This window comes from Planococcus citri, chromosome 4 (assembly GCF_950023065.1).
Source record: "Planococcus citri chromosome 4, ihPlaCitr1.1, whole genome shotgun sequence".
In the NCBI taxonomy this organism is placed as follows: domain Eukaryota; kingdom Metazoa; phylum Arthropoda; class Insecta; order Hemiptera; family Pseudococcidae; genus Planococcus; species Planococcus citri.
In genome coordinates this window covers 57,640,871-57,653,402 of record NC_088680.1, presented here as the reverse complement: position 1 = coordinate 57,653,402, position 12,532 = coordinate 57,640,871, and the positions used below count along the sequence as shown (strand labels likewise).

Here is a 12,532-nt window from a genome sequence, read left to right as displayed (position 1 = left end):
ACTTTCTCTCACCTCGAAACAAATTTTTAAAATTTTTTCAACAGCTTAATTAACGTTCTTTATAATTTTTTTGAAAAACATACGATGAATCATTTTCGAAAAATACATCAGTAAAAGCTCAGTTTTTCAAGCATGAGTTGAAAAATTTCCAGCACAGTTCACTTTGACAAAGTGAGCTGTCTCTATCATCATGATCCACGATAATGAAAATTAAATGTTAATGGAGGAAAGTGTCCCCAATAAGGACCGACCAAAGAAACAGGTGTTAAAGTTCATTTTTAGCCCTTCCAGGAGTGGTTGAAAAAATTTAATGGCCCAAAGGGGAGTCGAATTGAAGAATTCACACTGGTTCACTTTGCTCTAAAAATTTGTACTTGTATTTCATGAAAAAGATTATACATCGCCATTTGAACACATTTTTAAAATTTTTTGAATTTTCAAAAATCTTCCAAAAATCCAAAAATGAACTTTATTACCTAAAATTTTGGATACAGGGGTTTTAGCTCATGCTCTTTCGATCCTGCCTGGTTTCTAGAAAATGTCAGCTCAAAAAGGTAGGTAAAGGTACCTATAGAAACCCAAACTCTCGAGCTTTTTTCTGCATTTATTACTAAACAGACAATCGATCAAAAACGAGCATCGTAATCTTTATAATCGACGATCAATACACATATTTCATTCGATAATATCGATATTCGAATGAAATATCGCCATCCTCAGCTATGTATAGATTCGCCACAACAGCGGCGGCGTAGCCTACACAGGACATATACAGACTGCATAATATGCACATAAGTATTAGATACAGTCACGCTGGTCGTGATATTCAAATAAATTCGTATTATATTTCAACCTTGCACCGAATCGAATACAGTTTAGATCAGCACATTGAGAAATGAGAATCGAGCGAGACTCGAGAGAAGAGGCTACAGGCAATGGCAATATGTATTATACAGCACCATTCCATTGCCAGTCTGCCAGTTCTAAACAAACTGAATCATTCAAGTAGATTATAGGTTTGTAAGGCAACTCGATTAAAATGTTAGATATCAAGTTTTCGAGGTGGGGATAACAATAGTAGTGCGGCGACGGTAATACACTGTCATTCGTGCACACCATTGGTTACATACTTTTCCTTCTTATTCATTTCAGCCAGACTGACTACACAGTATGAGTATATACTATAGTAGTACCATACCAGTACATCAATAACAAGTGGTATAGTAAACACGAACCCACCAACGAACCCTATGCAGGTAGAAAACGTCGAAATCCAAACGCTGTCGTACACATTGTAAAATGTAAGTTGTGCACTCTGCATTGCAGACTGCAGTTGTTTCTGGACCAGTGTACAAAGATAGGCAGTATAGGCACCGCGTAAGCTACCATATTTCATATACGTATTACGGAGATATACCTATATAAAATTTGAAATAGTATTTCTTTACTTTGCACTTACCCGTGGTAAAAGCTTCATCATCGAATGATTGAAATTATACGATCGAATTTTCATCCAATCGCATCCATCCTCCTACGAAATTGTATCAAAAACGAGTAACGATAGGCTAGGCACTCAAATTACACTATACCTAGAAACACAAAGTAAACAAAACCCATTTGAAATATCTGCATAATTTTTTTCAATTACTTATTCCGAAGTACACTAAGAGTTTCTCGCGACTGCAGACAATTCAGCTATTAATATTCTTATCGCTTAAATGCCTCAATCTGACTAGAATAATAAACAGGATGAAAAGGATAGAAGAGAGACGCGAGTTACACCGCTCTACTATATATCCAGTACATACAACAACAACACTATACACTGCTGAACTAAACCCATTTTACAATGTAAAAGTTAATTTTTGCAACTACGATTACGATAAAGGAAAAGCTTATTTGAAGTCAGACTCGTCGTATACTAGATAAAGATAAACCTGCAAAGTGAAGCGAACCTATACTCTTCGATAAATTCCTGCAGCGGAAAAATAAGCAAAGTTTTATTCGAGTTTAAAAATTAAATCATTATAAAAGTTTAAAAGTTGGCGATAAAAATTGCAAGCTGTAAAGTTGAGAAATTTTCGCGTTTTTCGAAACTTGTCCATAAAAAAAGAGACTCGAAAACGAGAAAGTTTTTAATTTTTTTTTTTCGCAACTGAATTGGAACGGTGTAGACTTTGCTCAACAAGAGCATCGGCAGAAAATTTCGATTGCAAGGGGTAAATCCAAACAACCATTTTGATTGTGTTCGAGACTATATGGTGAGTTGTGAGGCGGAATTGGAGAAGCCCTTTTTTTTTGTTTTCAAAATACGCGCGATATACGAGTAGAATTTGGCAATTCTGTGCGAAAAATACGTTCGCATCGGATCATCATATCACTGCGTATACGATAGGATATTATTATCCTCTCCTATCCATTGGTCGGTTCGCCCTCATCGCCTCATCGCAGCAATGAAAACTTTCGCAAAAGGGGATGTAAAAAGTTAAACGCAGTCGCAGGAAAATTACTACACAAGTTGTTACCAACTTGAAAGATAACGTGCATTGCATGGCTCTGTGTATACTTGGAATTGAGGCACGAGGAAGTATTGGCGGATTTTCGCTCTAGTGAAGTTTTACGTGAGTATACGAAGAAGGAGGAGGAACACACTTGGAGAATTTTCGACTTGTTCGAAGTCAATAAATTAGGAATTATTGCCAACTTGAATTCTTTACTCTATATTGACGGAACTAGTTAATACGGGTCAATTATCAATTTCTTCGCCATCATTATTATTATGCCTGCAGTTGAACAACGTTGCTCAATTTTCTCGTTTACTGATGCACAATTTAAAAATATACTCGCATTATTCTGGCCTGGCATGCGAGTATAATACATACAAATTTCAAACATATGCGAATAATAATACATCGTTCATCGTTCATTCCAGAAATAATTTTAATATGACGGACGGAATTTGCCAGCCAGATGACAACATGGCACATTATTCCTTTAAATATATGTAATGAGGACTTCCCCACTCCTCCACCCCCCCTTCCTCTCGATCGTGGCGAGGAAAGAATTAGGTAGGTAACGCGGCGCGTTAGGCTTAAATTAGATAATTTCCAATGTCCTCGTCATAGATCAAGGTTGAATGATTCACTAGGTATACTACGGTTAATTCCTTTCGCTTTCTTCCGTCAAATATACAAATTTAAAAATATACCATGAACTCGTACACAATCTTATCAGCAGATATCGTTTACACAAGTTCGCGCCGTTTTATATTCTTTCTAAATGGCTGAGAGAAAAAAAAACAACTGATAAGGAAACGAATTGTTTGATGAAAAAATACCGCGAATGGTCGAATCAGTCATTGACCAAGTGATAATGTATAGGTAGAGGTACTAATGCGGCGTATGTGAAATTAGCGAATTATTATCGAACGTGGAATGAACACACGGTTTTATTTCAGCGTGAATAATTCACATTCAGGGTGTCTCGAGTCTCGACGTTTGAAAGATCATTTGAAAAAATTGTTCAATTCGGTCGAGTTTTCTGATTTTCTACATAAAATATCTAAAAAAAGAAGCCTTGGTCTTTCACAAAAATCAAATAGTCTGCGATCATTTTTTCAAAATTTCACTTTTCCATCGCAAACGATCAATTTTTTGAAAATCAAGAGGCTTGCAAAAAAATAGGAGAGAAACAATTTTGCAGAGCACAAATTGACAAGGGAACCTCTTGAGGTGTCACACTCCGATTTGAACGGGACCGCGATTTTTGAAAAGAGCATAGTCTAAAACCCCCGAAACCAAATTTTCAGCTGCCCAAGTTCATTTTTAGATTTTTGGCGAATTTTTGAAAATTCAAAATTGACAGTTTTTGGCGATTTCTGCTTTTTTTTTTAAAGTACGAACTTGATCAGTAAAAATGATCAAAATGAGTCCCAAAACTAATATTAATTACCCAAATCCAAATTTTACCATTTCCAGCCATTCTGGAGCCTCCAGCGCGATTTTCAATTTCTCCAGAATTTTGAATTTACTCCAGACGGCGTGAATACATGTGAGGTTGGGCAGCTAAAAATCGAATTGTATATTACACTCGACTTGTTTAGCGAGTTTATTCACATTTGAGCCGATTTTGAGAGTGACACCTCAAGAGTGGTTTTTTGGGGTGTCACTCTCGCTCCAAAACGGCTGGAAATGGTAGAATTTGCGCCCCGGGGGTTAGTTCTTAAAGAAATACAGCGATTTACACAAATTTCAAAAATTTCCTCACAAACGGTTATCTTTTGATTTTTTGGATTTTTTAATTTTGAAAAAAGCTGGTCTAAAAGCCACTTTTTTGAAGTGTCACATTCACGCCTTCTGGAGCAAATTCAAAATTCTGGAGAAATTGAAAAATCGCGCTGGAGGCTCCAGAATGGCTGGAAATGGTAAAATTTGAATTTGGGTACTTAATATTAGTTTTGGGACTTATTTTGACCATTTTTACCGATCAAGTTCGTACTTTTAAAAAAAAGCATAAATCCCCAAAAACAGTCAATTTTGAATTTTCAAAAATTCGCCAAAAATCGAAAAATGAACTTGGGCAACTGAAAATTTGGCTTCGGAGGTTTTAGACTATGCTCTTTCCAAAAATCGCGGTCCCGTTCAAATCGGAGTGAGACACCTCAAGAGGTTCTCTTGTGAGATCTATTTGGTGGGGGGGGGGGGGTATTTTGAGCTGATAAAGAGACCCTTGACTTCAACATAGACGGAACCAAGGTTTTTAGAAAAGGCACAATCTGAAACCCCAATAACCAAAATTTCAGCTGTTCAAATTAATTTTTCAATTTTTGGCGATTTTTTGAAAATCCAAAATTGACTATTTTCAACATTTTGTGTTTTCCCTCCTTTTTAATAAAATATTTATTCGTAAAAAATTATGAAAATAAATCTTGAAACTAATATCAACTTCTCCAAACCGAATTTCACCATTTCGAACAATTCTGCAGCATCCAACACAATTTTCAATTTCTTCAGATAGCGCGAAAATTAATTTGGGCATCTAAAAATCAAGTTGCGGCTTATTCTCGACCTATTGAACGAATTAATCGGCATTCGAGTCGGTTTCCAAGACCGGATGTCTAACAAAACTCCCAGATAAAAAATCATGACTTTTTTTTTGACTTTTTCATGACCTATTTGTTAAATTTTTACCGCATGAAAATACCCCCCGCCCCCCTAAAAAATTACATAACTTGAAACAGCGAGAAATTTTTTAAAAATTTGTAGCCAAGTAACCTTAGGTATTTCAGTTTTCTCATTTTTCTGATTTTTTGAACAAATTTTTTATTCATTTTTTTTTATTTTACAGGCCTTTTAAAAAATTTCCAAATGTGTTTCGAGCAAAATTCATGACTTTTTCGTGACTTTCATGACCGTTAGACACCCTGCAAAAGGACACCTCGAGTAAGTTTTTTTGAACAGTGTTTTAAAATATGCCTAATAATGAAACTGTTCCAGCCAGTAAAACAAATTTCGAACCGGGCAAAGGGGAATCGAAAAGGGACCCCAAAATACACCACCAGCCAGAATTTTAAGGACTGAAATTCATCTTTCAATTTTTAGTGAATTTAAAAAAAAATTAAAACTCGAGTCAAAAATAGGAAAAAATCAAAATTTTGTCAAATTGGCCCAGAAAGCTTCATGGTTTGTATTGGCGATTATTTCGAGTCATTCTGGAGCCTCCAGTGCATTTTCAGATTCCCCAGTTTTGAAAAAGACGCTGTAAAAATAGGGTGAAAATCGAATTCAGCAATTGTAAACTCGGTCTTTTACCACAGTTAGATCGCATATGTTTCAATTATAGTCGTAGGCCTCGACTTAATTTGGTCAACAGTGTTTCTCATACAGCTTTATTTTTTTCAAATAACTCCTCCAGACATTATGACGCCAATTTTCTACAATAATTTCATCACTATTCCAATTGTAAGATAGGATAATAAAAATTCAATGTTTCCAATATTTTCTTCAAAATTGACCATATTACTGGACATTCCTCCATCCTGTCGACCCTAACAAGTTACAAAGAGCACCCAAAAGAATGGAAAACAACACGAAACTCGTAAAAACAAGACCTAAAAAAAACTAACGCTGAATTTGAAATGAAAAAAAAATATACGAATCAAAACAATTATTTTTTCCGTTTTTTCATCGCGTTGAATTTGAATTATTCATAAAAAGGCATTTGAAAAAATTTATCATCACAGAACACGATGACACAAGAAGTGATAACAGAGATAACACAAAAACTTATACAACATACAAATGTTCGCAGAAAAAAAATATCTCGTCCATTTTTCGTGGACACATTTTTATTCTCGATACGAAAAAATTCGAGCGTATACCAGCTTCCAACGGAAATGTCACATTAATAAGTACCGTGGATATGGTACAGGGACATACACATACACAACGTACAGAGAGGGATGTATTGTTAGTACACACGATGACACCCGAGTCTATTCTATTGTACTGCCGGATAAATAGAATAAATTTTAGAGAGAAAAAAAAACAGCACCATTTGAAAACATATTATAGCAGAAAACAAGAAGCAATCAACATTAGACCGCGTATATAACTTACACACGAGACGTGACATTTGATACGAGGAAATTTTGTCGACGTTCCAACAAACTAATTTGAAAACCAGACCTGAAAAAACACCATCAAATTGATAGAATTTTAATGAAAAAATTCTATTCGGGAAGCAAACGGCTATATCACTAAATAAGCTCGCCTGAATCGCATGGTCCCATGGTGTAATGGTTAGCACTCTGGACTTTGAATCCAGCGATCCGAGTTCAAATCTCGGTGGGACCTCGAAATTTTTTCTTTTTTCAAAAAATTTAGCAGAAATCTTCGTTTTTAACTTGTCATCGAATAGGGGAAATTTTTTAATCGCGAGAATTTTTTCATTGATGGAATTAGATTGAGGAAAATGTGGTTTAATATTCAAATAACGACATCCGCAATTCCGCGTCATTAACTGAAAAATTATGTGAAAAATTACAAGGTAAGGTGGATTACTATGCGGTAGGATTTTGACAAAATTCAACGAATACTTTTATATTGAGTTGAAAGTCACTCAGAAAAAATTTCAGCTCTGGAGGTGCCCCTCGAGGGGAGATATGGGCCTTTAAATACCTAGGCACCATTTTTGAAAAAAATCTGCATTTTTTCGCTCAACCTAATCCAACCTGTTGGAGGAAAAATGGTCCAACTCCAAAACAAAAATAATATTTGAGATTATGCACTGACTTAGGCCGTTTTCATCAGAATCGGAGAACTTTTTGAGGGTTCTGTTCTTCGATTGAAAAGTTGCAAATCGCTCACTTTTAGATAAATTAGAATATTTTGTAAGTTATTAAATTATTAAACGCTAATTCATCGAAAGATACGCGTCATTTCTGAAACGAATAAAGAATATTTTGAAATTCAGTGATGCAAATTTTTTGGTCATATGTACTCGTAATTGCCATTTAAAAAAAAATCATTTGAACTAAGTTTTCCAGTCTTCGACTATAGACAATAATGTTTAGAAAATTGGCTCCTCTGCGTTTCAAAATATTTTCTCAATTTCAGAAATGATATCTTTCGATGTTCTGGCATACCCAATCTTAATACGAAACATTTGAGAAGAAAAAAAAATTTCAATCAATGTACCTAGACCTACTTACCCAAAAATAAGCGATTTGTAAATTTTCATACATTCATATAGGGGAACCTCTTATGTGACAGTCCTCGAATTGAAGGGACCACGATACTTGGAAATAGTATGTAGCATGATCTGAAACCCGCCTAAACCAAAATTTCAGCACCCCAAATTGATTTTTCGATTTTTGGAGAATTTTGAAAATCCAAAGACTAATTCAACTGATTTATGCTTTTTCAAAAAAATAACAAGTAATAAATTTTTATTTAGAAAAAAACAATGAAAATTATCTCTGGAACTAATCACCAACCCCTCAAATCCGAATTTTACACCTTCGAGCGATTCTGGAGCCTCCAGCGCGATTTTCGTTTTCTCCAGAATTTAAAAATTTCCCTCACTCGCGATATTCGCCTGAAAATCGGCTAAACTCTTGAAAGAAATCGACCATAAGCAATAACTCGATATTTAGCAGCCCAAGTTAATTTCCACCTCTTCCAGAAAAATTTTAAAATTTTAGGGAAATCAAAAATCGCACCAGAGGCTTCAGAATGGTTCGAAATTATAAAATTTGGATTCGGAGGAGGGGGGAAGGAGTCTTGAAAAAATACAGCCATTTGTACAAATTTCAAAAATTTTCCCTACAAACAGCAATTTTCAAAAATTTTTCCCAACAAATATGCAGGTGAAATAAATGAACTCAAAAGTGTTCCTCTAGAAAATAGATCCAAAAAAAAAAAAAAAAAAAAAAAAAACTCGTTGAATAAAATGGAGAATTAACCATATTACTGACCATAACTCGATTTTTAGCAGCCAACATAAATTTTCACACCTTCCTAAGAAATCGAAAATCGCCTTGGATGTTCGAGAATGGTTCGAAATTGTTAAATTTGGATTCAGGGAGGGGGGAAGGGAGTTTGGTTATAAACAAACTTCAAAAATTTTACAACAAACAAACATTTTTGATTTTTGAATTTTTTCTAACAAATATTCAAGTAAAAAATGCACCTGAAATGTCTGCCCGAAAATCAGCTCAATTAATGTGGATAAATCCATCAAGCAGGTCGAGGATAAACCACAACTCTATTTTCAGCTGTTCAAATTGATTTCTAAGCCTACTGGAGAAATCAAAAACCGCGCTGGAGACTCTAGAATGATTCGAAATTGTTTAATTTGGATTCAGGGAGAGGGGAAGGAGTTTGGTTACAGACAACATGCAGCCAATCGTGCAAATTTCAAAAATTTTTGTTTTTAAAAATTTTTTTTCCAGCAAATATTCAAGCAAAAAATGTACCTGAAATATCTGCCTGAAAATCAGCTCAAATAAAGTAGATAAATCCATCAAGCAGGTCGAGGATAAACTACAACTCTATTTTTAGCTCTTCAAATTTGATTTCTACGCCTACTGGAGAAATTGAAAATCGCGCTGGAGATTCCAGAATGGCCAGAAATGGTGAAATTTGGTTCAGTCGAGTTGATATTAATTTCAGGACTAATTTCCAATATTTTTACTGAATAAAAAAGCTAAATAATTTTATTAAAACCATAAATCGCGAAAATTAGCCAATTTTGTATTTTCAAAAATTCGCCAAAAATCGAAAAATTAATTTAAGCAGCTGAAATTTCACTTAAAGGGATTTCAGAAATTCAGATCATGCTCTTCTGATAGCATGGCAATTATAGCTCGACGCAGAACCTCAAATACCATGTACCTATAGGACTGTGTTGAGTACAGAATATACCTATCATTAGATGAACTCGCTTAAATTCAAGATTCAATTTCAAATAACTTTTTTTTTTCAAAAAATTACCTAAAAAGGTTAGTCATAACATAATTTTAACTTGTGTTCGAATGGGAAAAAATTTTACATGGTTGGAAAGAAATTGAGGAAAATGTGGTTTGATAACGTTCACGTGATTGGCTAAAAAATGATGTAAAAAATTACGTACGAACGTCATTCACACGTATCATACATTATACGATGTACAGGTATAAGACGAGGGTGGCGAGTATATGTATCATCAAATAAGCTCGCCTGATTCGCATGGTCCCATGGTGTAATGGTTAGCACAATGGACTCTGAATCCATAGATCCGAGTTCAAATCTCGGTGGGACCTAAAAATTTTTTTATTTTTTTATAAAATTTCCTTAAAAAGGTGAATTTTTACAAGTCTTTAAACGTGAAAAAAATTTAAACCGCGAGAAATTAACTGACCGAAGGCCATCGAGAAAAATGTGTTTAATAACATAGGCTAATAAATGACGCAAAAAATTATACAGGTAGGCATGACGGTGTATTCGGTGAAATATTTCAATCGAGTGCATGAAATTTTTGAAACCTAATTCTCCAGAATGTATCATACAAATCAAATTGACCATTCCCCCCCCCCCATATAAATAAATTACTCGTGTTGAAAAAGCTTCGTATCATTTATACATTGTCTGTATAGGTACTTGACAAAGCTGGCACAGTCAATCACACTACTAGGTACTTGTGGTATGCCTTAGGTTGATAATCAACAATATTATTATATTGTAGGTATTTATAAAGAATAATCTGTATGCTATGCATCGTGCAACAGTCACAAATTATCCTCGTTATCCTTGCCTCAAGTGCACGTTGCTGTATCTAAAAACGTGCTTGATAAGAATTTCTCTAATAGTAGTACGTATCCTAACTATCCATTGGCACTGGCAGTGGCAGAACACAATGGTTTTTTGAAAATTGATACATGTACAGTACACTTGATGTATACATTACACATATTACAATGCAGTATACCTCATCGTATTATAAACATACGCCAAAATTATATCGTAGGCGTTAGTATTTTAGTTTCGTGTTCGAAAATTGGCTCATATAACCGTCTGAAATTGCATAATACCGACATTTACCCGAACAAACACACCGTTAAGAATATTGATACCATTAAAGGTCTCGTAAATGCGGGATAAATTTTCCAACCGCATAGCACTATCTTAATATAGGTGTTATTTTAACGCAAAACTCGAAAGGGATCCTTCGCAGAGAGGAGCAAATGTATGTTGAACTCGAAACACCGAGCACTTAGCATATACAGTACTTAGTTTGAAATTTGAATGATGGGACAGAGGACTACACTGTATGTGTTTTAACTTGCCATGTTAAGTTTTATTGAAAGTTTTTTTTAAAATCCTTTTGTTTGATGAAAATTATTTTTTCCACGTTTACCTACCTCAAGAATAGAATACATATATACCTAGCACATAGTTTTTTTTTTTTCAAGAGTAGAGGACAGCATACGTACGTCTACGTATATGTAATATTCTTCAAGTCCTCAGACCATATGACATTTTTCAATTGATATGAGTTAACTGTTGACTTGAGTGAAAATAAACGTACGAAATAGCATAAGAAAATTTCCTAGACGCTCAAAAATTGGCGAATGATGCAAAAATCGAAGAAAAATACGATATGATCAAGATTTGAGAGAATATTGCAAAATTGCTCAAAATATCCCTAATTAGAAATGCGAAATTTGAAAAAAAAAAAAAAAAAAAAAAGGTAGAAAATTACAGAAAATGTGAAAAATAAATGTAAAAATTGAAAGAAAAAAATGCTTGAAAAGATGAAAAATCAGTGAAACTGATATTTACAAAAAATATTAAAAGTGACAAAAAGGTGTTGAAATGATGCAAAAATTGCAATAAAAGTAATGAAAAAAGTAGGTACTTCAAACTGTCAGAAAATGAGCGAAAATGGCATAAACAATAGTCGACTTTTGAGAAAAAAATCAATAAATTGCAAAGTACTTTTTTTTCAAAACCGTAACTCACAAAAAAATCTTTAAATTTATATACTTACTTAGTTAAAATTGGAAAAATAACGTAAAAATTGATAAAATTTATCGAAATGTTGCAAAAATTTGAAAAAAATATTTGACAAAAAAATTCCTAAACTTACTTAATACCTTAAAAATGAAAATTAGCTTTTCATGAAACTTTAGGCAAAGAACCTTGTTTATAAGAAATTGTAAGAATTCACAGAAAAAGCGTTGAAAATGTGGGAAAATATCTTTAATTCTAAATGCCAAAATATTTTGCAACAAACTGTAAGAGTTGCAAAATTAGAAAATCAACGTCAAAAATCTGAAACAGCTGTAAAAATAGCAAAATTAACTAAAAACAGCAGAAAATTAATAATACCTACTATCGAAAAAATGATTGAAAATGATAAAAAGGTTGATAAAATTTCATTAAAACTGCAGGAAAAATAGTAGGCGCATTAAATCACTTCAAAATTAACACAATTGGCAAACAAATCGTTAAAAAAAAGCGTATAAAATGTTAAAAAAAAAAAAGAAAAAATTATTATAAAACGAAAAAATTTTGGCGAAATTTGCGGAAACTGCACAAAATATGATTCAAAAATCGTCAAAATTATCGTGAGTGTGTTTGAAAATTTTTTTTAAAATGCATAGATAAAATTTTGGCAAATATAAAAAAATTGAATAAAATAATTTAAAAACTGATCGAATTTTTGAAAAAAATTGTTCAAGTATTATAATAATATTGAAATAAAATTTAAAAAATTTCGAAAATTAATCAAAACAATTTTTTGAATTCACATGAAAAGTGATGTGCTGAAAATGACGAAAAAACTGTTATGATTTATGCTAAAATCTAAAATAAGATTACAAAAATTGGACAAATCATGAACAAAAATTGCCTAAATAAACGCAAAATCAACAAAACTGTCAAAAAATTTGTATAAAATGGTAAAAAAAATTGTTGAAAATAATTTTAAAAAATTATAAGATTTTGATAAACGTTGAAAAATGGAAGAGAATGTTGAAAAATTAACAACA

At 33.3% G+C, this 12,532-nt stretch overlaps 2 non-coding genes across 2 annotated transcripts; both read left to right on the top strand.

The window, feature by feature from the left end:
• Window positions 1-6,782: 6,782 nt before the first annotated feature.
• On the top strand, window positions 6,783-6,854 carry TRNAQ-UUG (transfer RNA glutamine (anticodon UUG)). Its single transcript has one exon. It is a non-coding gene; the product is annotated as a tRNA-Gln (tRNA).
• Window positions 6,855-9,730: 2,876 nt separating this feature from the next.
• TRNAQ-CUG (transfer RNA glutamine (anticodon CUG)) lies at window positions 9,731-9,802 on the top strand. The gene has a single exon. It is a non-coding gene; the product is annotated as a tRNA-Gln (tRNA).
• Window positions 9,803-12,532: the final 2,730 nt, after the last annotated feature.